The sequence below is a fragment of the Macaca fascicularis genome, chromosome 6 (assembly GCF_037993035.2).
Source record: "Macaca fascicularis isolate 582-1 chromosome 6, T2T-MFA8v1.1".
NCBI lineage: Eukaryota > Metazoa > Chordata > Mammalia > Primates > Cercopithecidae > Macaca > Macaca fascicularis.
In genome coordinates, this window is record NC_088380.1 from 88,529,878 (window position 1) to 88,553,743 (window position 23,866).

Here is a 23,866-nt window from a genome sequence, read left to right on the forward strand (position 1 = left end):
GTTCTGTGAGCACCATTTATTGAATAGGGAATGCTTTCCCCATTGCTTGTTTTTATCATGTTTGTCAAAGTTAGGTGGCTGCAGGTGTGTAGTCTTATTTCTGAGTTCTCTATTCTGTTCCATTGTCTATGTGTCTGTTTTTGTACCAGTACCATGCTTTTTTGATTACTGTACCCTTGTAGTGTAATTTGAAGTCAAGTAGCATGATACCTCCAGCTTTGTTCTTTTTGCTTAATATGGTCTTGGCTATTCGAGCTCTTTTTTGGTTTCATATGAATTTTAAAATAGCTTTTCTAATACTTTGGAAAATGTCAATAGTAGTTTAATGGGAATAGCATTCAATGTACAAATTAATTTGGGAAGTATGGCCATTTTCATGATATTGATTCTTCCTGTTAGCATAGAATGTTTTTCCATTTGTTTGTGTCCTCTCTGATCTCCTTGATCTGTGGTTAACAGTTCTTCTCGAAGACGTCCTTCACTTTCCTTGTTAGCTGTCTTCCTAAGTATTTTATTCTTTTGTAGCAGTTATGAAAGGGAATTCATTCATGATTTGGCTCTCTGCTTGCCTGTTGTTGGTGTATAGGAATGCTAGTGATTTCTGCAGATTGATTTTGTATCCTGTGAATTTGCTGAATTTATCAGTTTAAAAAGCTTTTAGACTGAGACAATGGGGTTTTGTAGATATAAAATTATGTCATCTGCAAACAAAGATAATTAGACATTCTCCCTGCCTATTTGAATACCCTTTCTTTCTTTCTCTTTCTGATTGCCCTGGTCAGAATGCCCACAACTTCTAATACTATGTTGAATAGGAGTGATGAGAGAAAGCATCCTTGTTTTGTGCTGGTTTTCAAGAGGAATTCATCTAGATTTTGCCCATTCAGTATGATACTGGCTGTGGGTTTGTCATATATGACTAATACTTTGAGGTACGTTCCTTCAATACCTAGTTTACTGAGAGTTTTTAACATGAAGGGATGTTGAATTTTATCGAAGGCTTTTTCTGCATCTATTGAGATAATCATGTGGTTTCTGTCTTTAGCTCTCAAACATAACAGCTTTTAGAGTGTTTTTCAGAATGTTAAGCTGTAGTACTTGGGAGAAATAAGAGGTAGGACTTTCAAGAGTTTATTTTTAGAACATTAGCAAACAGCGAAGCGTTGTTGAGTTAGAAATTGTATAAAATTTATTTCATTGATTTAATATACTGAAAATCTGCTAATATGTCATTTCTTCTCAAGAAAATTTCCTGGCAATGCCCTTACCTCTGGCAGAAGCTACTATCCTCCAAGTCTGATCCTATCCATATCCTCTATTGGCACTTACTTCTCAGAAGTGTAATTACTTTTAACATGGCATTTCCATTATGAGAATGTGTGTTATTGGAGAGGAAGTGGCTGTATCTTATTCATATATCTGTCTTCGTTGCCTGAGCCTTAGGCTAGTTGCATTAAAGGTACTTAATAGTTAATGAGTAAATGAATGATTACCAATACAAGAAAAGCATTTGTCATCCCAACTATGAGTAACACTTATGCCAATTTATATGTAAGAGCTTTGTCTCATAGGATATTGTGTGAATTTTTTTTTTAACTAAAAATGTATTTGGTTTGAGATAGAATCCTAATAAGTCCCAGAAACCCTGAATTCTTATCAAAATTCCATGAAATCTTTAGAGATTTGCTTATCACCTAATTGATACATCATAAATCTAAAATCTTCCCCAATCTTTTATTTATTGCTTAATACACATAAAGATAGCAGTGTCAATCTCAAAAGCTGAATATATTATGGAATTCTGAAATACTTGTTTCCAATTGCATGCTTTAATTTTGTCCTGTGATTCACTTAAAGAATTAACAAATACATCTTCAGAATATCTAGAAAGGCCCATAGCATTTAAATTCTTAATATTAGTTATAATAAACTTTAAGTTTTAGATAATATAATTTTAAGGTCTATCAACTGATGAAAATTTAATTTTTTCCCTAAAATGACTAGAACACATTCAGGTGTGAAAGGGTATTAATGTTTATAAAACTAAAAGTCTAAGAATTTGAAACCAGGCTGTTAGTTTATGTAAATTTATAGCTAAGGTTACATGAAAGGTTAGCCATGCATTAATATGCCTTGGCAGTTGTTCCTGGAAACTATGTGATTCTTTACCCCTGATGAAATTTTATTTATTATGAGTTGTATTTATTATGACAGCCAAAGAAAGATTCTTGAGAAAATCAGAAACTGTAATAGAATAAGAATAGATAATATAATGATGGCATTCTGGCACACTGGGATCACACAGCCATATTGGCAGATCCTGGTTTTGCCACATAGTAGTTAAGTAGTTATTTGACTCTCTGGGACTCAGTATCTTTATCTGCAAAACTAAGGCTCAGAATTCTCAAGATTGTTTTGAACATTGAATGATAGGAACATAGATAACCCTCAATAAATGTTGGATGTTACTATTACTTTGCTAACTTGCTTTCTTTTTGCTTCTGTCTCTTCCATTTTGCCAATTCTGCCTGCTATTTCCTTTTATTCTTATTTCATCTTTTTTTTTCCTAGTTCCTTGGGTTTGATGATGATCTCATTATTCACTACCACGCCCCTCCAAAACTGGAATTTGGGGCTAAATATTCACTCCAGATAAGATACAAAACTAAAAAAGAGACATAATCTTCTATTTCTCTGTTACTTCCCTAATCTTACATGGTCTCTCTCTCTCTCCCCCTCCATGACCAACCTTCATTTCCTCTCTCTCTCTCAACCTACTTTAATTGGGAAAAAAGGTAGATACATGAAAGGACAAAAAGTAATGAAGATTCCACAGATTGGCTATTTGTGAACAATGATGCAATGAATATCATTAGAGGAATGGATAAAGAAGATGTGATATGTATACAACATAGAATAGTATGCAACGAAGGAAATCCTGTCATTTGTAACAACATAGATTAACCTGAAGGACACTATGTTCAGTGACCTAAGCCAGGCACAGAAAGACAAATTCTACATGATCTTATATTTTAAAAGTTTCAACTCACAGAAGTAGAGAGTAGACTGGTGTTTACCAGGAATTAACAGTGGAGTGTAGATGTTGGTCAAAGGATATGAAACTTCAGTTAGACAGGAGGAAAAAGTTTAAGTAATCTATTGTACAACATTATAACTATAGTTAATATGAACGCATTGTGTTCTTGAAAATTGCTGAGCAGATTTTATGTTCTTAACACAAAAAGCATGTATGTAATGTACATTTATTTAGTCTTTCCACAATGCACAGTATACATATTTCAAAACATGCTGCATGTAATGTATATATGCAACTTTTATTTTTAATTAAAATAAAATAATAAAAATATGCAGATACAACTAAAAAATACTAATGAAAATATCAAAAAATACCATGCATATCAGAAAATGAACTGAAAACTTTTTCAATCTTTTGATTAAAAGATGTGTTGAAAGAAAACTTTGAGGAGCTTCAGATTTGTCTTCAAATTTTAACATATTTATATTACAAGAGAAAATGGCCACGCCAGTGCCAGATAAACAGATAGGCTCAATTAAAAACAAATGAATTCATAGATTGAAGGTTCTGACAATGAAGAAAGCCTTGATTTGGGGGAAGCAGCATCACCAATCAGAATTTTAGCCTTGGCATTTTAGCTCTTCTGAGTCCAGTCTTTAAGTGCTTCCAGAGTGCTTCATTATCCAAATCATGGTCATGCCTGATGCAGAGAGCAATTTATTCTCAGTCTGTTTTTCTCTGTGCTTCGGCTACAGGGCTTGCTGGACCAGAGATATGTTTCTAAATTGTGTCTTTCTTCTATCTTCTGTATCACAGAATTTGTGTTGGCAGCCTATAGAAGTCATGAGAAGCCAGTCAAAAACCTCATGGGGTGGGGTAATGACAACGTTACAGAATCACTGTGTCAACTGAATTTGAAACATTTTATTAGGCTTTTGGGATGCTTGTTGTCAGTAAACTTCAGTCAGATGAGAACACTAATTTTTACTGATCTTATATAATCAGAATTATATCTTGGAAAAGTGCTTTGCTAATCTTTGAAGGGATACTATAAAACTTTTCATTGACATAAGACCTTGATTTCCTGTATTCATTATAATCTAGTTGGTGGATGTGAGTCTACTTATCATTTGACATTTTGGAGAAAAAATTTTTTTGTCTTACCATCTCATTACTAGGAAAGTGGGAAAGATGAAAACTTAAGCTGTAATAAAGAAATATTGCTAAAAGATACACTTATATAAACATTTGTTAAGAGAATTACAGGTAGTGGGGGAAGACAGTGAATACCTTAAAAAGAGAATGTAGATAGCCTTTCAAATGTTGACTTTGTGAAAGTCAGCAATCCAAGAAACACCAGACACTTTTTAACCACTTTTAGGACCCTATAATTGTTCATATGACAAAATATAAAAAGTGGAAAATTAAAAAACACCATTGACCTTCCAAACGTTTAATTGTGTATTTGACGTACAAAGGTCAACTGCAGTTTCTTTAGGTTTATAGGTAATTCTTGAAAAATTTAAAAAGTATCAGTGTTGAACATATGTAAGAATTCATTTTTTAAATTGAATTTACTGTGGTACAGTAAAGCTTTTATTCCTCCAGAATCCTGAAAGAAAGCTGAAGCCCTCACAGCCAAGAGCTTTAGAGGGAAACATTTGGGCTTCTGAGGTGAATACAATCATAATCCAAAACTGTATATTTGTAGAGGGAAGAGGATGAAAAGGTTGAGTACCTCTATTATGTATTTATGACCATATTTTATCCTGACCTCATTTCCGTGAGGTACTTGAGAAAAGAGAAATGGGGTAGGTAATTTATCCAAGATAACAAACCTGAGAAACTATGAGACAGAATCTGAGAAGACTGGAAAGTGAATAAGGGGGCTGTGCAAAAGAAATTCAGCAAGGTCATTCAAAGCCATGAGTGTTCTCAACAGAGAGGGTAAGCAGAAGTCACCAAATACAAAGCTTTTCCTTAATAAGTCAGTCCACATTTTCAGGTCTTCAAGGCAAAGCATTTTCTTTATATATGCTTTGGAATTTATCATCAAAATGTTTTGAAAGTACGAATAAGATTATTTTTCCTCTGAGGAGCAATAGCAGTAAGACACTTTTATTGTGTTCCAATGGACATGAGACACAGGAAGTCCAATGCCCTTCAAGTATTGGCATCATAACCACTGTCAGACCATGCTAGGTAGGGACCACCAATTAGAACTCTCCAACTCCAGGGTGATCGAGATAAGCACCCCACTTTGACCTGTTTTCCCCATGTTCCCAGCCTCAACTGGTCTCCAGCCTTAAGAGAACCTGTTCAACTTCAGACCCTGGCAATTCCACAGGGTTGGCCCCAACCTACAGCACCAGAACCCGTACTCACAACCAGCCTCCACCTCTGCTCCAGAGTCTGTGGGCAGCACTTCCAGTGGAGGAGCCATGGGGTGTCCTGTCACCGGAGGAGCTGAAGAAATAGATTTATGTATTGCCTAGTATGGATGGCAACTAGCTCATTCTTCCATCCAACAAACAGCAGTTCTTCATCTTTTTCAGTAGCTCTATAATTTTTAGCAAATATTGTTTCCAGTGGGGCTTTCCCTCATGTCCAACCAAATTCTGTTTTGTGAACATTTATTGCAAAATTCTTATTATCTATACTTTATGAAAACTGGGAACATTTGCTTAGTGAGTTTTTTCAGCCCTTTCATAGACAATGCATACCGAAGATAATTCAATTGTTCTTTAGTTATTATGCATCTGTAACCAGTCTTAAGATTCTGCTACTTTAAATTTTACTCAATGAAGATTTTTAAACATCCAATAATTCACATTACTTTCTCTTTTCCAATAGTATAAATTTAATAATTTATATACTGATTTAGGTTTTCAAATAGCCTTATATAATTATCATTTAATATATTTATAATATATATTTACATTAATATTTATAACTCTAAATACTTCACTCTCATTTTGCTGGAAATCATAAGTAATTCCACCTTTTAAAATTTATCTTCTTTAATCTTAAAATGGTACTACCATTTATTTTACTCTGCAGAAAGTCAGTCAGTTCTGGAAAGGCCATTCTCTAAATTCTACTGCTCTGTGGTAGCAGTGCTACATAGGCCCTACAAATGTTGTCATTCTGTTCAACTTGATCATGTTATTAATAGCAGTGGCAAATCCGCATGGGTCTGCAGCAACCTCAATTCTTGACTCCTCAGAAGAAAGAATTTGACTGAGGGGCCTAAGACTGAATGAGAGACTGAGGCAAGTTTTAGAGCAGGAGGGAAAGTTTATTGAAAAGCTTTAGAGCAGGAAATAAAAGGAAGTAAAGTACACTTGGAAGAGGGCCAATCAGATGACTTGAGAGATCAAGTATGAGGTTTGATTCTTGACTTGGGGTTTTCTATGTTGGCATTCTTCCAGGGTCTGCGTTTAGTCCTCCCCTGCTTCTTCCCTTGAGATGGGCTGTTCACATGCGCAGTGGCCTGCCAGCACTTGGAAGGGGCCACATGTGCAGTGTGTTTACTGGAGGTGTATGCATGCTCACTTGAGGCATTCTTCCCTGACCAGTCAAATGTCTCTAGAAGGTCATATGCCACTTAAACTCCACAATTTTGCCTCTAAAGGCCCACGCTTGAGCCCACTTGCCTAACTCCTGAGATCTTATCAGGAAGCTGCTTATCACCAGTTTCAGGTGTTTTTTTCCATTGCCTTTCCTTGGTGCTGACTGCGACCAATTATTATTTAGAGATACAGTTAACAACCACCTGACCATCACCTGATGGTCACCTAAAGTTCCTGGTGGTGGGGAGGGGCCTGTCCTGCCCTGCATATGTCTGCCTGCCTACCTACTCTAATAATCACACTGGGGATGTTAATTTTCTATTGCCACGTAGAAATTGCCACACACTTAGGGGCTTAAAAGGTATCCATATTTTTTATCTCACAGTTTCTGTGGTCTGAGTTAAGGCATAGGTTAGCTGAGTACTGCGCTCAGAGTCACAGAAGCTGCTGCAGCCAATATTCCCACCAGGTTGTGTTCTTATATGGAGGCATGACTAGGGAAAAATCTGTTTTCAAACTCATTTAGGTTATTGGCAAAACTTATTTCTTATGGCTGAATGACTTAGGGTTCCAGCTTCTTGTTGACTATTGGCTATAGGCCTCCTCAGGTCCTAGAAGCTGTGTAGAGTTCCTTGCCATGAAGTCTTCTCCAGAGGCAGTTCCCAACACATGTGCTTGCTTCTTTAAAACCATCTAGGGAATCTCTCCCTGTAGTCTTTTAAAACTGTGTATTAGGCCAGGCACAGCTGCTCATGCCTGTAATCCCAGCACTTTGGGAGGCCAAGGCGTGTGGATCACGAGGTCAGGAGATCGAGACCATCCTGGCTAACACAGTGAAACCCCGTCTCTACTAAAAACACAAAAAATTAGCCAGGCGTGGTGGCGGGAGCCTATAGTCCCAGCTATTTGGGAGGCTGAGGCAGGAGAATGGCGTGAACCTGGGAGGCGGAGCTTGCAGTGAGCCAAGATGAGCCAATGCACTCCAGCCTGGGCGACAGAACGAGACTCCATCTCAAAACAAACAACAAACAACAACAACAACAACAACAACAAACTGTACATTAGTCAGGATTCTCTACAGAAACAGGACAAATAGGAGATATATAAAAATACACACACACACACACACACACACACACAGAGACTATGGGAAATTTATTATGGAAATTGACTCACATGATTTTGAAGGCCAAGAAATCCCACAATATGCTCTCTTCAAGTGAGAGAACCAGGAAAGCCAGTGGTGTAATTCAGTTGGAGTAGGAAGGGAGGGACACCGGGATTACTGGTGTAGATCTCAGAGTCCAAAGGCCCAAGAATCAGGAACTTCCACAGCCAATGACAGGAGAAGACAGATGTCCCAGCTCAAGAAGGAAGAGAGAATTTTTATGCTTCCGCCACATTTTTTTTTCTATTAATGCCCTCAACAGATTTGATGATGCCTTCCTACATTGCTGAGAGTGGGTCTTTTTTACTCAGTCTACTGATTGAAATGTTAATCTTTTCCAGAAACATCCTCACAGACACATGCAGAAATTACATTTTATCAGTTATCTAAGCATTCCTTAGCCCAGTCAAGTTGACACATAAAATTAACCTTCTTATGTAATAAATATGCATTTTTTGGCCACATTCTATTGTCATGAAGCCAATCATAGGTTTCTCCTGCTCTCTAGTTTAAGAGATCACACAAGGGTGACTCAATGAGAGGTCACCTTAATGGTGTCTACCATGAGGGAATAATGAGTATTTCCTAAGCTCATGGTTAAGTGACACAGTGCAAGCACCTGAAGACTAAGCATGTATCATTTAATGTGTTCTCCCATATTTCTTGTGAGATTGTTTTGTATGAAAGTATGCATCTCTAGCTGAGCACAGTGGCATGTGCCTACAGTCCCAGTTACTTAGGCGGCTGAGGCAGGAGGATCACTTGAACCCAGGATTTCAAGACTATAGTGAGGTATGATCATGCCACTGCACTCCAGTGTGAGCAACAGTACAAGACCCTGTCTCTAAAAATAAAAAAAAAAGAAAAAAGAATTATGCATCTTAAAATGATTCAAATGACTTTTTAAAGGACTTTTATTCTCAATAATATATTTTAGCACCAGACGTGGTGTCTCATGCCTGTAATCCCGGCAATTTGGGAGGCCAAAGTGGGCAGATCACTTGAGCCCAAAAGTTTGAGACAAGACTGGGCAACATGGTGAAATCCCTCTCTACACAAAATAAAAAAAATTAGGCAGGCATGGTGGTGCACACCTGTAGTCTTAGCTACTCAGGAGGCTGAGGTGAGAGGATGGCTTGAGCCCAGGAGATGGAGGTTGGAGTGAGCCAAGATCGTGCCACTGCCCTCCAGCCTGTGTGATACAGCAAGACACTGTCTCAAAATATACATATATATATACATATTTAAAAACAAATACCTCTTATTTATTGCTACTTAGGCTATTTATTGCACTTTGTGAGACAAACATTCCACTTGGTTTACCATTCTATTTTCCCTTTTCTTCTAATTTTTGTTTTGTTTTATTTTGTTATAGAAAGTAAAGAAACTTACACTTTCCTCTATTTTGCATTTATTTATATCCTGAGATTTTTTTTTCTGTGGCAAAACAAATTTTTGATCTTCAGTAATGGTTTCATCAACAATCTTTCTGTTTTCTTACAAAAAGGGAGAGTGAGTACTAGTTCTAGTGCTAGCAACTACAGCATTCAGAATAACAAAGATAGGCATTGAAAGGCAAGCCTGGATTGACATCAGCAGCAAAAACAAAGCATTATTTATGAGGCTTGCCTGGCTACAATTTTCCAATGGTAATTTCTGTTCCCTGACTCATTCTTCTTTTAGCATACACATTTAATGAAAACATTATGGAACAAAACCCGAAAGCAATCTGATGCCAAAGCACACTTAAGTATTGCTTAGCATGATGAAAAACGTTGTAAGAACAAATCACTGTGACTGGGATATTAATGGGACAAGCCATGGCTTCTGAGTGGCTGTGGTATAGAATTTGGTACACCAGGTAAACAAAGCAGCAGCTTTTGCCTTTGCACAACATACAAAGTCACACCGTTATCTAATTGCCCGGATAAACCTTCCTACTTTTTCCATAAGGCTGTAGTGTTTGTTCACAGAAGCTGTTTCCCTGTGGAAATTATCATGACGGACCAGACAGCTGAGGTAATGATGTAACCAGGGTTACTGAACATGTCACTGCTTGCATTAGCAAGAAGATTATATAGTTAATCAATCCACAAATACTTCCTGAGTTCCTATTAAATGCAAGACACACAGTGGCAAACCAGCCTATAATCAAATGAGATAATGCTAATGATAGCACGTTGTTAACTGTAAATCCCCATTAAAATATGAGTTATGATTATTTAAAATGTTCCAGTGTAGCCTGCCCTCCAAGTGGTAAGATAGTGCTTTTACCTATTCTGTTGGGAATGACCTAGAGTCTTCTGGATGGAAGCACATTATGATTAAAACCAAGTGTACTGGGAACAGGGTCAAAAGGTTGACAGAAAGCAAGTCATATTCTTAGGAAGGTGCCTTCAAGATTCCATTACATTCATGACACAATTAGCAAATCTTTGCTCCCTGTGGAAAAAATGGACCGACGTGGGGAAAGAACAAATGCATTTATAGATGCCCAATTTTTCAGGCAAATTTAATTTATTAAACAGTGCTGTAAATGAATGGTGTTTTTCTCCAATGCAAAATGCCATATGCCTCAAGACCATCATGTTATCATGGCATTTACCTTTGATTATAAATGCACAGGTGGCATAACATTGGTACATTTTGTACATAGAGACATTGAGAAATGGTTTTTACACATTTCACTGCTTATGAAAAGGAACTTACACTTTAGGCTTACGCCAACTTCCCCGACTTGAGCTCTAGGCTTTTTTTCTTGTTTTCTATTTCTTTATCATTTACCGAGCAGCTTCTGTTATTTTTCATTTCTCTTCCACAAATAGAGCCTGAACTCAAGGCAGCATTCCTAAAAGAGAGCGCTAATCCCAGTTACTTATTAAGTGGGCTTTGAACACTCATAATTCAATGGTATCTCTTTGACTTGTCAAGCTTGGTGTTGCCTTCAGCTGGAGGGCGTATACAGAGAACTTTTTTCTCTTCTTTATTTCTTTTTGCTTCGCAATCAGCAGCAGTAATATCAGAATACAGACATCCAACAACTTCCAACCCAGATCGTTCTGGTGCTGCCTTCATATTGTTAAGTGAAAGAGGGTGAGACTTTGTAAACCACTATAATGTCCTTCCTATCTGCAGATTGCCATTTTGATGCTAATGTAGTATTCTTACAGAGTATTCCCCAAACTGCAAGTTGCTAAACAGATGCATTCTCCTGACATTCTCGTTCAATTTATAGGAATTTTCAAATTTAAAGGCACATGAAACAGTCTTCTTGCAGTGAAGGCTCTTGTTTCTATGCTTTCCAGTGAGAATTGCAAACATTTAATGCCTTGATATTAAATTTAATTTTCACCTGCTTTATAATGTTTCTAATCTAATAATCAAGACACCATCATATTTAGCACTTTATTTAGCACTTTATTTTTTAAAATGTAGGGGCCTGAAGCCTAATTAAAATCCTGTGAATTTCAAAGGAACCTAGTGTATTCTAGCCCAATGCAGATAAGGACTGAGCTCAAACCCTTTAAAACAGGCTTGAAAAACTCAGCAATCCACCTGTCCAGAGTTCATCTGACCAACATTTTATAGCAAGCCCTTAAAATCCAAAGTAGTTTTGGCTTGAGATAGTCTGTTACAACATGAATAAATCCACAGTGATTTGGCATTTATCTCAGAACATCCTGCTATTGTTTGGAAAATTCCTAATCAAGACAGGTAGATACTAGATACTACAGGAAGAAAGCCACCGGGCAAGAAAACCTCAATGAATAGACAAAATAACTAAACTTTAAAAGAAATGAACTTTTCCTGGGTCACTCTGTTTAAAAATAAAAATGTGGCCTTGTGGTTTATTTTGCAGAGTTCCTTGACAATATTGTGAAAGAATATATACCATCTTTAAACAGAACAACAGTGCTAATGTGGGTGAGGGAGATGATGACAGCAAGAAAGGCATTTTTGCTTTAAATTGGTTTATATTAGGCTAAACTGTGCCTGACAAAATACAATATAATAAAATTTAAAATGAAAAGAAAAGAAAGCATGTCTTTTAAAAAGATGCCAAGTTTCCTAATCTAATCATTATATTATTGGTATATTTTGGGGGACATAGGGTGAGTTATAAAAAGATCCACTACTGATAGCGAAAATTATCGGTTTGTAAAACATTAAGAGAAAAATAGAATATTTTATACATGTGGTGAGTGGAGAACACAGTAACTTTAAATGAAAGTGTAAGGCAAATTTTAAGCACAACAAGATATATCAGATCTGAGAGGTGCCATGCTAAACCATGTCCATTAAATTGTAAAACTGGATTATGAAGTATTTGCATTCAGGGTGTCCTGAATGTGATTGATTCTGTATTAGATTATGTTCTAACTTTCTCACTATTTAAGGATTGGTTCTAAATCTTTAGAATATAAAAGATTAAAAATAGTGAGAGGGAGCTATCACACAGGTACTATGAAAAGCTGTATTTGGAATATGTATGCCAATATCAGTTTCCTTTTGTAATACTGAATGACAGCAGAAGAATCATCAACCAATCCCCAAAGTTCACATCATTTAAGGAAATGGGGAAACAAAATTCCAGATAAATAACAACACTGAAAGACTAGATTTAAAATAGTGGTTTTAGAAAACAGGATATCACAAGTTACAGTTTTTCAAATGGATTTTTTTTAAAGATAAAGAAATTTATAAAAACAGGGTAAACAATATAATGGAGAGAAGGAGAAAGAGTGATAGGTCTATTTTGCAGTAAAGTTTATGCAGAATGACATTTTGCAGAAAATAACAGAAGCACCATTTTAAAAAAATATGTGATATCATTAAGAGCCATGAAGTTAAATGATGAAAGTGAGTGATATACTTTGAAAGATTTTTGAATCCAGAAAATTCTAAATAGTGAATGAGTCTTCTCTAGGTTTTGATTTTTTTTCTTCAGATTATTTCCAACAAAGTTGGGCTATAAACTAACAGAACATCTATCTACAGGAATTTTGATAGGAAATAATTAGAATTTTAGACTGATTGTTGATCCTTTAAGTGTGCTTGTAGAAAATTCAATCGAGTTTCAGGGATTTTTCTAAATGGGAGGGAAAACAGTATTGATTTAGGATTACTTTCTTTCATTTAGGATTAGAACAGTTAAGTATCTTTAAAAAGGATTTTAAAAATTATTTTGATATATATGATTTTTAATTGTTTTTATATTTTCCAAATACCATGTTAAAATTTTAATGAAATTTTAAAAAAGGAAAAAAAACTAAAGTAAGAGGATCATAAACAAAGCCATTCTTCCTTCCCTCAGTTAAAAGTCAAATATGCAGTTTTGCAGATTGCACCACAGTGTCAGGGACTCAGGCACCCCATTGTTCCATGGTATGACCTTAACCTCAGTTCACAAATGACAGCATCTCTATTTCAAGCAACAGGGTAGAAGGGCAGAAAAAGCAAGAATATGGGTGTATGCTTGCTGTTTTTTGAGAATGGTTTCTATAAGTCATTGCTTAATATTTTGCTTTCCTTATAACTCATTGTCCAGACTGTCCAAACATAGGCATGTTGAGTTCCAACGGGTTTGGAGGACTGTGGTCTTCAAGATGAGAAGGAAGGACTAGATAATGGAAGAGGAGCAGTATCAGTCATAGCTGAAAATAGACAGGAAAACAGTTAAAGAGTGAGACTTGAATAAGGGTTTCTGTCGACTGAAATGTTATCAAATGCTCATAAAAAGTTTAAATATATTTTAAAATAGAACAATTAAATATAATACATTGTATCCTTGCTGTGAGAGTAAAACTATGCCATTTAAAATAGAGTCACTACTGTTAAAATAGTCACCACTGTTAGAGTTAAAATATTTCAATCAAATATTTACATTTCAAATAATTTTGATGATAATAGTAGAGCTTTGGTGAAGAGTTAAGTACAACCAGTGATAAAAAATACCACAAGATTATATTGTTGAAAATTTTTAAATGCTAGATCAATAAAAGAAATTTTATTTTTATTTATTTATTTTTATTATTATTATTATTTTTTTTTTTTTTTTGAGACGGAGTCTGGCTCTGTGGCCCAGGCTGGAGTGCAGTGGCCGGATCTCAGCTCACTGCAAGCTCCACCTCCTGGGTTCACGCCATTCTCCTGCCTCAGCCCCCCAAGTAGCTGGAACTACAGGCGCCCGCCATCTCGCCCGGCTAGTTTTTTTTTTTTTTTTTTTTTTTTTTTGTATTTTTTTAGTAGAGACGGGGTTTCACTGAGTTAGCCAGGATGGTCTTGATCTCCTGACCTCGTGATCCGCCCGTCTCGGCCTCCCAAAGTGCTGGGATTACAGGCTTGAGCCACCGCGCCCGGCCCTAATAAAAGAAATTTTAAAAGTTAGGTTAAAAATGTCTTGAATAGATTTGTTTCTTGAAGACAAGTACACGTTTTTACTCATTGATATTTGCATGAAATCTAGTATATAGGAGACAGTCAAACATCTTCTCTATCTTGAATTTAAAATAATTCTAATTTCAGTATAGTCTCACATGATGCATAATCTTTTCTTTTACATTTTCGATGATGAATTGTAAATAACCACCTGACAACTAATATACTGTTATATACTTCTTTTAAATCATAGTATATAAATACATATTGAAACACATATATTTAAATTCGAAAGGTCAGCATGTGTGTGGAGTCAAAAATGTGGTAAAGATAATTGTTACATATTGTTTATATTTAAGAGTTGGTGGCTCATGGGCAGAAGAATTAATTTTGAATGCACTAACTTTTGTGCATTTAAATTTATAGACTTCAGCATATTTTGATTATTGAATAAAGCTTTATGCCCTTTGGAACTTAGTTATCTGAATGACAGGTTTTTCTCACATGCATTATGTCATCTCAGATTTTCAAACTTCATAAGTTAGTTCCTTTAAATAATCAGGCCAATGATTTTTTTTTTTTTTTTTTTTTTTTTTTTATGGCAGGCCAGTTACATTGCTAACCACTTGTTCAATTTTAAAGGTTGTTGGAGAGACGTTATTAAAATTCTGGGATAATTCTGCATTAACACTGATTTTGACAGCTTTTCAGTAACATGATGTTATAGTAAAATTCATATAAATCACATCCCATTGTAAAAGAATAAGTCTTAAGCTTACCTCTTGAGTCAGAGACATTTCTATTAATTGTTCAAGTATCAATAAGACACACAGCTGAGCTCAGAAATGTTGATATAATTGTGACATAAGTGCCATGCCACATTCATTTATCCAGTGATGGATTCATACCTTAATTTTTAAGTTTCTCCCACTGCGCCCGGCCTTGAGTGATTTTATCTAAGGAACTTAAGTATCCTCAGGTCCTAGGGGGTCGTGAAACCAAAACCCCATGGATAGCAAGGGACAACTGTGTCTTCAAATTAGAAAAATGACGCAGGGCACGGTGGCTCACGCCTGTAATCCCAGCACTTTCGGATGCTGAGGCATGCGGATCGCCTGGGGTCGGGAGTTGGAGACCAGCCTGGCCAACATGCTGAAACCCTGTCTCTGCAAAAATGCAAGGATAGCTGGGCGTGGTGGCGTGTGCCTGTAGTCCTAGCTGCCTGAGCGACTGTGGCAGTAGAGTCTCTGGGGCCTGGGAGGCGGAGGCTGCAGTGAGCCAGGGTGGCGCCACAGCACTCCAGCCTGGGTGATAGAGTGAGACTCTATCTCAAAAACAAAACAAAAATTAGACAAACGCTACATTAATGTTTGGGTGGTCAGATTCTACTTTGAAGTCTAAAGGTAGCAAATATGCCTATAGATTTTTGGAGTTTACCACTTTCTTACTCTGTATCATTAATGAGTTTTTTTTGTTTGTTTGTTTGTTTGTTTGTTTTGAGACGGAGTCTTGCTCTGTCGCCCGGGCTGGATGGAGTGCCATGGCGCATCTCGGCTCACTGCAAGCTCCGCCTCCCGTGTTCACTCATGCCATTCTCCTGCCTCAGTCTCCGGAGTAGCTGGAACTGCAGGTGCCCGCTACCACGCCTGGTTATTTTATTTTATTTTATTTTATTTTATTTTTGTATTTTTAGTAGAGACGGGGTTTCACCGTGCTGGACAGTATGGTCTTGATCTCCTGACCTCGTGATCCGCCGGCCTCGGCCTCCCAAAGTGCTGGGATTACAGGCGTGAGCCACTGCGCCCGGCCATCATTAATGTAATATTTTAAATTACTGTATATTTTACCATTTTTCTGGATTTAGTAAGAAATTTGCATTTTTTGGTTTGATGTAACAAGGGTTTTAATGTAATTTATGTTAAATTTTGCATTTTTTCATTACTGTTATACTTTAACCTGACTGAATGACTGATTTAATTGTATTAGTATTGTGAATAATCATGTGAAATGTTTTGAGATAGAATACTATATTTGTGAATATAATTTTATGGCTTTTTTCACTTAGTAAGAACCCGTCTGTGTGGAAAACTAAGAAAATTGCTTTCTGCTGTGTAATCTGGCATTCATTGTAGATTAAAGCTTATTTTTCTTTGAATAAAACTTATTCAATAAAATACTATTCTTTAAAATTAAAAAAAAAAACAAAAATTAAGTATCTCTTCATGCCTCTTACCATTTGGGGACTTGCATGGAGTGGTGATGCACCATGTCTAAATAGTTACATTATTGCATCCTTTCAGTTCACAGGCTAAATAATGCCCTTTGCCCATTTGTAAATTCCCATCTGTCTTTATTGCCCTTCTTACCCTGATTTTATTTCTTGATCCATAATAATCACACTCTTACAAATACCTTCTGCTATCCTTTTTTTTTTTTTTTTTCATGCATGGACCCCTAAACTTAATAATTCTGGTAAAAACAAACCAATCTAAAACTAAACAAAATCCCACAACTGGGGAGATTGATTTCACTAGAAATGCATAATCACCTCCTAAGTATTGGTACTGTTTTCTTCTGTCTTTTTCCATACCACCAACACAAAGTCTCTTTCCTAAACCTCTAGAATAGTCTACAACCTTTGCTGTTGCCCACTCCATTATCTAACCTTTACCAGCGTTCATAGTCATCTTTGTAAAATGTACATACTTTTCCATTACTCCCAGGTTTATAAACCTTTTAATGGCTTTCAGTTGCCCTTAAGTAGTATACTTATACCTTAAGGAAGTTATAATACTCAGTAGTATGCAACTTTTGTCTGCCACTCATCCTGTCTGTTTCTCCATCATTTGTAAACTGTTATATTATTTCACTTCCTCAAACACAATGACCATTTTCTCACCTTGGGAAATAATTCATATCTCCAGTTAGGCTGCCTGAAAGTGTTTTCTCATTTTCTTCCCTCATCTCCAAATCTAAAGTAGATTTTTCATTATTACCTCTCAAAACACCTTGTTCTTTTCTTCTAATTAGTTGCTATCTGTAACTACATCTTTCTATTTTTACTTACTCTTTGCTTCTCCCACCAGATTCTGTGCTCTAGGTAGCAGGGAATACCACCGTATGCCCAAGCACAGCACAATTACCTAGAGCATAGACATTGGTTGAATGCATGGATAAATGAAGTATGCTGTTAGTGGGCAAATAAAGTAATTGGAGAATATTATATTTTAAATACCAGTACAAAAGCCAATAAATAACCCATTACATTTTTTTAAAATCACCAATTTACATGTGATGTAGTTTGGATTTTTGTCCCCTCCAAATCTCATGTTGAAATGGGATTCCCTAATGTTGGAGGTGGCGACTGGTGGGAGGAGTTTGGTTCTTGGGGATGGATCCCTCATGAATAGTTTCGTGCCCTCCCTTTGGTAATAAGTCCAGGCAAGATGTTGTTGTTAAAAAGAGTCTGGGACCTCCCCTCTTCTCTCTTGGGCCTTACCAGAGGTGGAGCAGATGCTGGCATCATGCTTATTTTATAGCCTACAAGCCAAATAAGTACCTTTTCCTTAAAATTACTCAGTCTTGGGCATTTCTTTATAAGCAATGCAAAATAGACTACCTCATGCTTTGCAAAATAGACTGCTACATGGGTTTTGAAAAAGAATTTTATCAGTTGAATAGTATCAACGTGTAATTTAATACGATGAGCACGTCTACTTCCTCAATGAAGATCTAATTATGCACTTATTTTTGTATTTCTAATAGAAAGAACTGAATACACCATATGGTTCTAATCCAACCTCATTGTACAGAGGCAGAGACTGGAAAGCCACAGAATTTAAATAAATGTCTATACGCTACACAACCTGTAAATGGCAAAACTGCTACCAGGATCTATGTATAAATCTTCAGTCTTCTTTTTAACAAGCTGAAATGTAAAAATCTTCCCAAAAATTGGATTTAGTTTTACACAGCTACTTATGAAAAATATGAGGACAGGGCTTTTATATGGTATAAGTTACAGAGTTATCTTTGTTTATAAATACTAATGGTAGCCAAATAATACTTGATAATTAAATGGAAGCTAGTGTTCAGTGTAGTAGGTTTCCACTGAGCCTGAGCTATTTGTGTTATTCAGTTGTTTTCTTTACTCCTATAGAAGTCTTCCTATACAATTGATACTTACTTACTAATGTGCACAATGATATTTAAGGTCTGTTTAACCTTCCTTAGGTGTCACTTTAAATTTAGTGAAGTCGCCTTTGGTTCTTGATTGAAGGCTGGAAATAAGACCCGATCTGTCAACTTTCTGTTACCTCAAGACCTCTGGATAGATTTATAGGTGAAATATAAGGACACAGGCATCTTTTTCAGTTGAAGCTCTGTTCATCCCTCAAGGTAATAAAATAGGTAGAATTTGTTATAATTACATTCCTTTCTAAATTATAATATATACATTTATATATCTATATGCATATATAAATGTAAATATTTTTCCCTAGCCCAATTATTGTTAATACATTTGAACAGTAAGGGGTTTTTTTTGTTGTTTTTTTTTTGTTTGTTTTTGTTTTGGCCTGTTACCTTATTACTACACGTTCCTAATTCTTTTTTGTCCCTGTCTCATTGTTTCGTCTTTCTAGGACACATCTTTAAGTTAACTCGAAAGGATATTGGGGCTTCAAAAGAATAACTGTCAGAGAAATGATTCCAACTAGGAAGTTTCATTCAATTAAAATAAAGTGAGCTGTATTTCATCAGAATAGGTAATGTTCTAGAATTCCAAGGCAGAGAAAATTGAATCTACAGGTCCTGCTGCTTTTATTTATGGTTTTATTACATTGTATTGCTTATTACCATGTACAAGTTTATAGCCCACACAGTGATATTGTGAAATATATATTTGGTCTTTGTTCCTGTTTACTGACATATAACTCCTAAAATCCTTGAAATCTTCAAAGTACTAAGTATCTTTTGTAAATGAGTCGACTGATGGCTGGCAGCCCCTAGGTAGCCTTAGGATGGGGTTGGAGATTGATCACCAGAAAGACCAAGGTAGGATTAGATGTTTAGGGCTTTTAGGCCCACCTCCCAACCTCCCAGGAGGGGAGAAAGGCTGAAGGTTAAGTTGATCACCAATGGCCTATGATTTAATCAATCATGCCTACATAATGAAGCCTTCATAAAAGCCGAATGATAGAGTTTGGATGAGTTTCTGGATAATTGAACACATGGAGGTCCCTTGAAGGTGGCTCGAATGAGGAGGACATGGAAACTCTGCACCCCTTCCCTCATACCTCACCATACGCATCCTTTCATCTATGACCATTGTAATATCCTTTATAATAAACCAGAAAAGATGTTTCCTTGAATTCTGTTAGCTGCTGTAGCAAGTTATTTAAATCTGAAGAGGGAGTTGCGGGGACCCCACTTTATAGCTTGTCGTCAGAAGCACAAGTAAAAGAACCTGGGGCTTGTGACTAGCACTGGAACTGGGGGACACTCTTCTGGGACTAAGCCTTCATCCACTGTGATCTCTGTCAGTATTGAATTGGAGGAGGCCCAGCTGCAGATTCCTCTACAGAATTGATTGCTTGTTTGCTGCTGGGAGAAATCCCACACAGCTGGTGTCAGAAACATGTTGCAAGAGGACAGTGAGTGAAACTGAGTTTGTTTTTTCCTCTCACATACTTACTCTGATTTTTTAAAAAAAATTTTTCTATGTTTCTAAAGAACATTATGCCTCTATATTCATTTCTAATTTCTTAGTCATAGGTTGTTTTATATATCTTTCTCTCTGGCTTACACTGTGATTCTTCCCACTTCTTGGAACCTTCATATGGTGATCCTAGAGAGCATTAGTGAGAGCTAATCATAGCTCTTGTCTGATTGCAAAAGGTGCAAATATAGTTCCTACGACAATAAGCCTTTCATCTGCATACCAGTCACATTGCAAATCTCTTGATCTACAAGTGGTAAAAATCTCAATATGCACATATTTTATCTTGGTCAAGTCAAAAATTTAAATCTCAGTTTCTTTGGGGATACTAATACTAGCTTAATTCATAAATTATTGCAAAAATCAAATGACGTATTTCTTAGTAAGCAATTTGTAATAGATAAAGAAGAGATATCATAATAAAATGAGTTATGATGGTGTCATTATTTACTAAATCCCAGACAGCAGTTCCTATATATGGTTGTTATCCAATGGCATATCTCCAAAATGTTTTGTTGGTTTTGCAAGGTCTTCCTCAGCTTCTCTTCTATTCAGAGAAATAGGAATATAGAGTTCCAGGCAAAAGTAGACATTATACTTTAATTTCTAATGTTTCAAGTTAAGTAAAATGCAAAAGTTTTAAAAATGAATTCAGATTGTTTTAAGCAAAGCAAAACTTAAGCGTGTCAGTTAGCAGAAACGTTGTGTTTAAATTTTCTCAGCAGGTTAATTTTTATTTCTATGTTTTAAAACATGTACTCTCCTCTAAGCTGTTTTTTTATGCATTTAGCATTACTATGTGTTTGATGGCTTTACTATTGTAAGGGCCATAATAATCTCATTTACTTGGAGCCTATTTACTAAAGTGCTGGGAATTTTATGTGTCTTAGTTCACTTTGTGCTGCTATAGTAGGATACCTAAGAATGGGCAATTGGTAATGAACAGAGACTTACTGGTTTGCAGTTCTGGAGGCTGGAAAGTCCAAGATCAAGGTGCTGGCGTCTGGTGAGAGCCTTCTTGCTTTGTCACCCTATAACAGAAGGGCCAAGAGAAAGGAAAAGAGAAAACTCATAGCTTCAAACCCTTTTTGTAATTGGCATTACTCCATTCATGATGGTGGGGCCCTCATGACGTAAGCACCTCTTATAAGGCTCCTCTTCCTAATACTGTTACATTGGGGATTAAATTTCCAGCAGAAGCTTTCTTTAAGACACGTGAAAACCATAGCAATAGGTTATCCTCAAAATCATGTTGTTAATTTGCTTAAACTATTTTACATTCACATTTCTACATTAATATATATTATAAATCTAAGATTCAATTTGAATTAGTGAATATTTACAAGAATATCTTTTTCAAAAATCTAAATTACGTATGTGTTTGAAGTTATGCTTTAAATGTCTAATTTGATTTTCCAAAAATCTTTAAAAAAGATTTAATTGATCCTCATTATTTGCAGATTCTATATTTTCAAATTTTCCTACTTTCTAATTTCCTACTGGCTTATTTGTAAAAGCAAAATCAAAGCTATGACACTTTCCCGGTCATTTGTGGACATGCTCGAGTGGTAAAGATTTTAAGTCATCAATAGTACTTAAAAGTGACAGGGTTCAAAATGGCACGGGGTTTTGATGAACCTAGGGCAGAAACCTGAGTAAAAACATTTACTATTCTTCAGCAGGGCATGGTGGCTCATGCCTGTAATCCCAGCACTTTGGGAGGCCAAGGCAGGTGGATCACAAGGTCAGGAGTTCAAGACCAGCCTGGTCAAGATGGTGAAGCCCCGTCTCTACTAAAAATACAAAAAGTAGCCAGGCATGGTGGTGGGCACCTATAATCCCATCTACTCGGGAGGCTGAGGCAGAGAATTGCTTGAACCCCAGAGGCAGAAGTTGCAGTGAGCCGAGATCATGCCACTGTACTCTAGCCTGGGCAGCAGAGTGAGACTCCATCTCCAAAAAAAAAAAAAAAAAAAAAAAAAAATTACTACTCTTCTTATTGCTACCCATATACAATCAATTACTATTTCCTTTGGACATTATCGGATAAATAATATGTTTATGAAATCCACCATTTCGGGACTTACTGAATAATTTTCTAACCATTCTTTCCAGTGGCTTCAATGTTGTATTTCTCACATCCATTTCATTGTCAAAGTTCACCATGATGTATTATTTAAAATAGCACATTAATATTATTCAATAACTGAAAAGAACTATTGTAAAAATTTAAAAATTATTTTTGTTATTTAAAATGTATATAATTGGATATTGATAATTTTTAATTGTATACATTTATAGGGTTCAGAGTGATGCTATGATATATGTATATAATGTGGAATGATTAAATCAAGCAAATGTATATACCCATCACTTCAAATATTTATTATTTATTCCTTCCTTCTGAAACATTTTACCCTTTGACTATTACCTCTCAGTTTTTCCCAGTCCCCAGGCTCTAGTAACCACCATTCTGGTCTCTGCTTCTATGTGCTTGATATTTTTAGATTCCACATATAAGCAAGTCCATGTGGTATTTGTGTTTCTGTGCCTGGCTTATTTCACTTAGCAGAATATCCTCCAAGTTCATTCATGTTGTCACAAATGGCAAAATTTTATTCTTTTTAAGGCTGAATAATATTCCATTGTGTGTATATTCAAAATCTTTTCTTCATCTATTCTTTGGTGATGGACACTTACATTGAATCCAAAACTTGGATATTGTGAATAGGACTTCAAAAAAACATAAGTGTGCAGATAGCTCTTCAGCATACTGATTTCAAATCCTCTGGATATGTTCCTAGAAGTAAGATTGCTAGATCATATGGTAACACTATTTTTAGTTTTTTAAGCAACCTCCATAGTGTTTTCCATAATGGCTGTATTAATTTACATTCCTTCCAACAGTGTGCACATCCTGACCAACACATATCTTGCATCTTTCTGATAATAGCCATTCTGGTAGATGTGAGGTAATGTTTCAATTTGCATTTTCCTAATTATTAGCAATGCTAAACATTTTTTAATGTATCTGATGGCCATTTGTGAAATTTCTTTTGAGAAATGTCTATTCAGGCTCTTTGCCCATTTTTAAATCAGGTTATTTGTTTTCTTGTCTAGCAAAAATTTTAACCCTAAAAACAGTGTTTAGTGGGTTAGGATGCCACCTGAAATTGTATGCAGAATGGGGTTAAAATGCTTCTTAGTGATTTGTGTCACCCTTGGAAAATATATACAATCTTTTATCAGATTATACAAAGAGTCTTGATCATGTATCCTACCAAAATAAAAAATCTAAAGTCCTTAGGAAAACCTAAAAGGATTTTATTGTACTCTTGCTACATTTCCAGACTCGTCTCTTATCATTCCTTATTTATACTGCAGCAACATTAGACTGCTGTGGTTCCTAGCACACACCTTAGCTTTCCTCATAGAGACCACATTGATTGAATGCTTTTGTGTTTGTACATTCCTACATAGTACCTGGTTAACTCTTCCTCATTCCTTAAGACACTTTACCAAAAATTGGAAATGTATTAAATGGACTAAAAAAAAGGTAATAAGACCAGTGTATCTGAGCACAGCAGGAGGGAGTCCAGTGGTATAGCAGGATGTAAGAATGTCAGAGAAGTAGTCAGGGGCCAGATTACATGAAATGTTGTAAACTGGGCTAGGAGGTTGGAATTTTATTCTAGTGTGATGAAAAGCCATTAGAAAGTTGTAATAGAGAAGTCTAACATGAAGTGATTTCCATTTCTTAAAGCGACACTCTGTGTCTACCTACAAATAAGGGGAAAAAAATTCCAAAACAACAACAAGAAATACGACTCTGATGTTATATAGAAAATAGACTGTAGGAGGAGAGATGGGAGTAGTGAGACAAATTTTGAGGATATTACAATACTCTATCCAGGACGATGGTTTTTTAGCAAGGATTACAGCAGTGACATTGGAAAAAAGCAGTCCTTCTGGCTTTAGACTGGGATATGCTT

The 23,866-nt window shown here is 36.0% G+C and overlaps 1 long non-coding RNA gene across 1 annotated transcript; it reads left to right on the forward strand.

The window, feature by feature from the left end:
• The first annotated feature begins 798 nt into the window (after nt 1-798).
• Nucleotides 799-22,056, forward strand: LOC135971120 (uncharacterized). Its single transcript, XR_010587200.2, has 3 exons — nt 799-932; nt 18,389-18,553; nt 18,799-22,056. It is a non-coding gene; the product is annotated as an uncharacterized lncRNA (long non-coding RNA).
• Nucleotides 22,057-23,866: the final 1,810 nt, after the last annotated feature.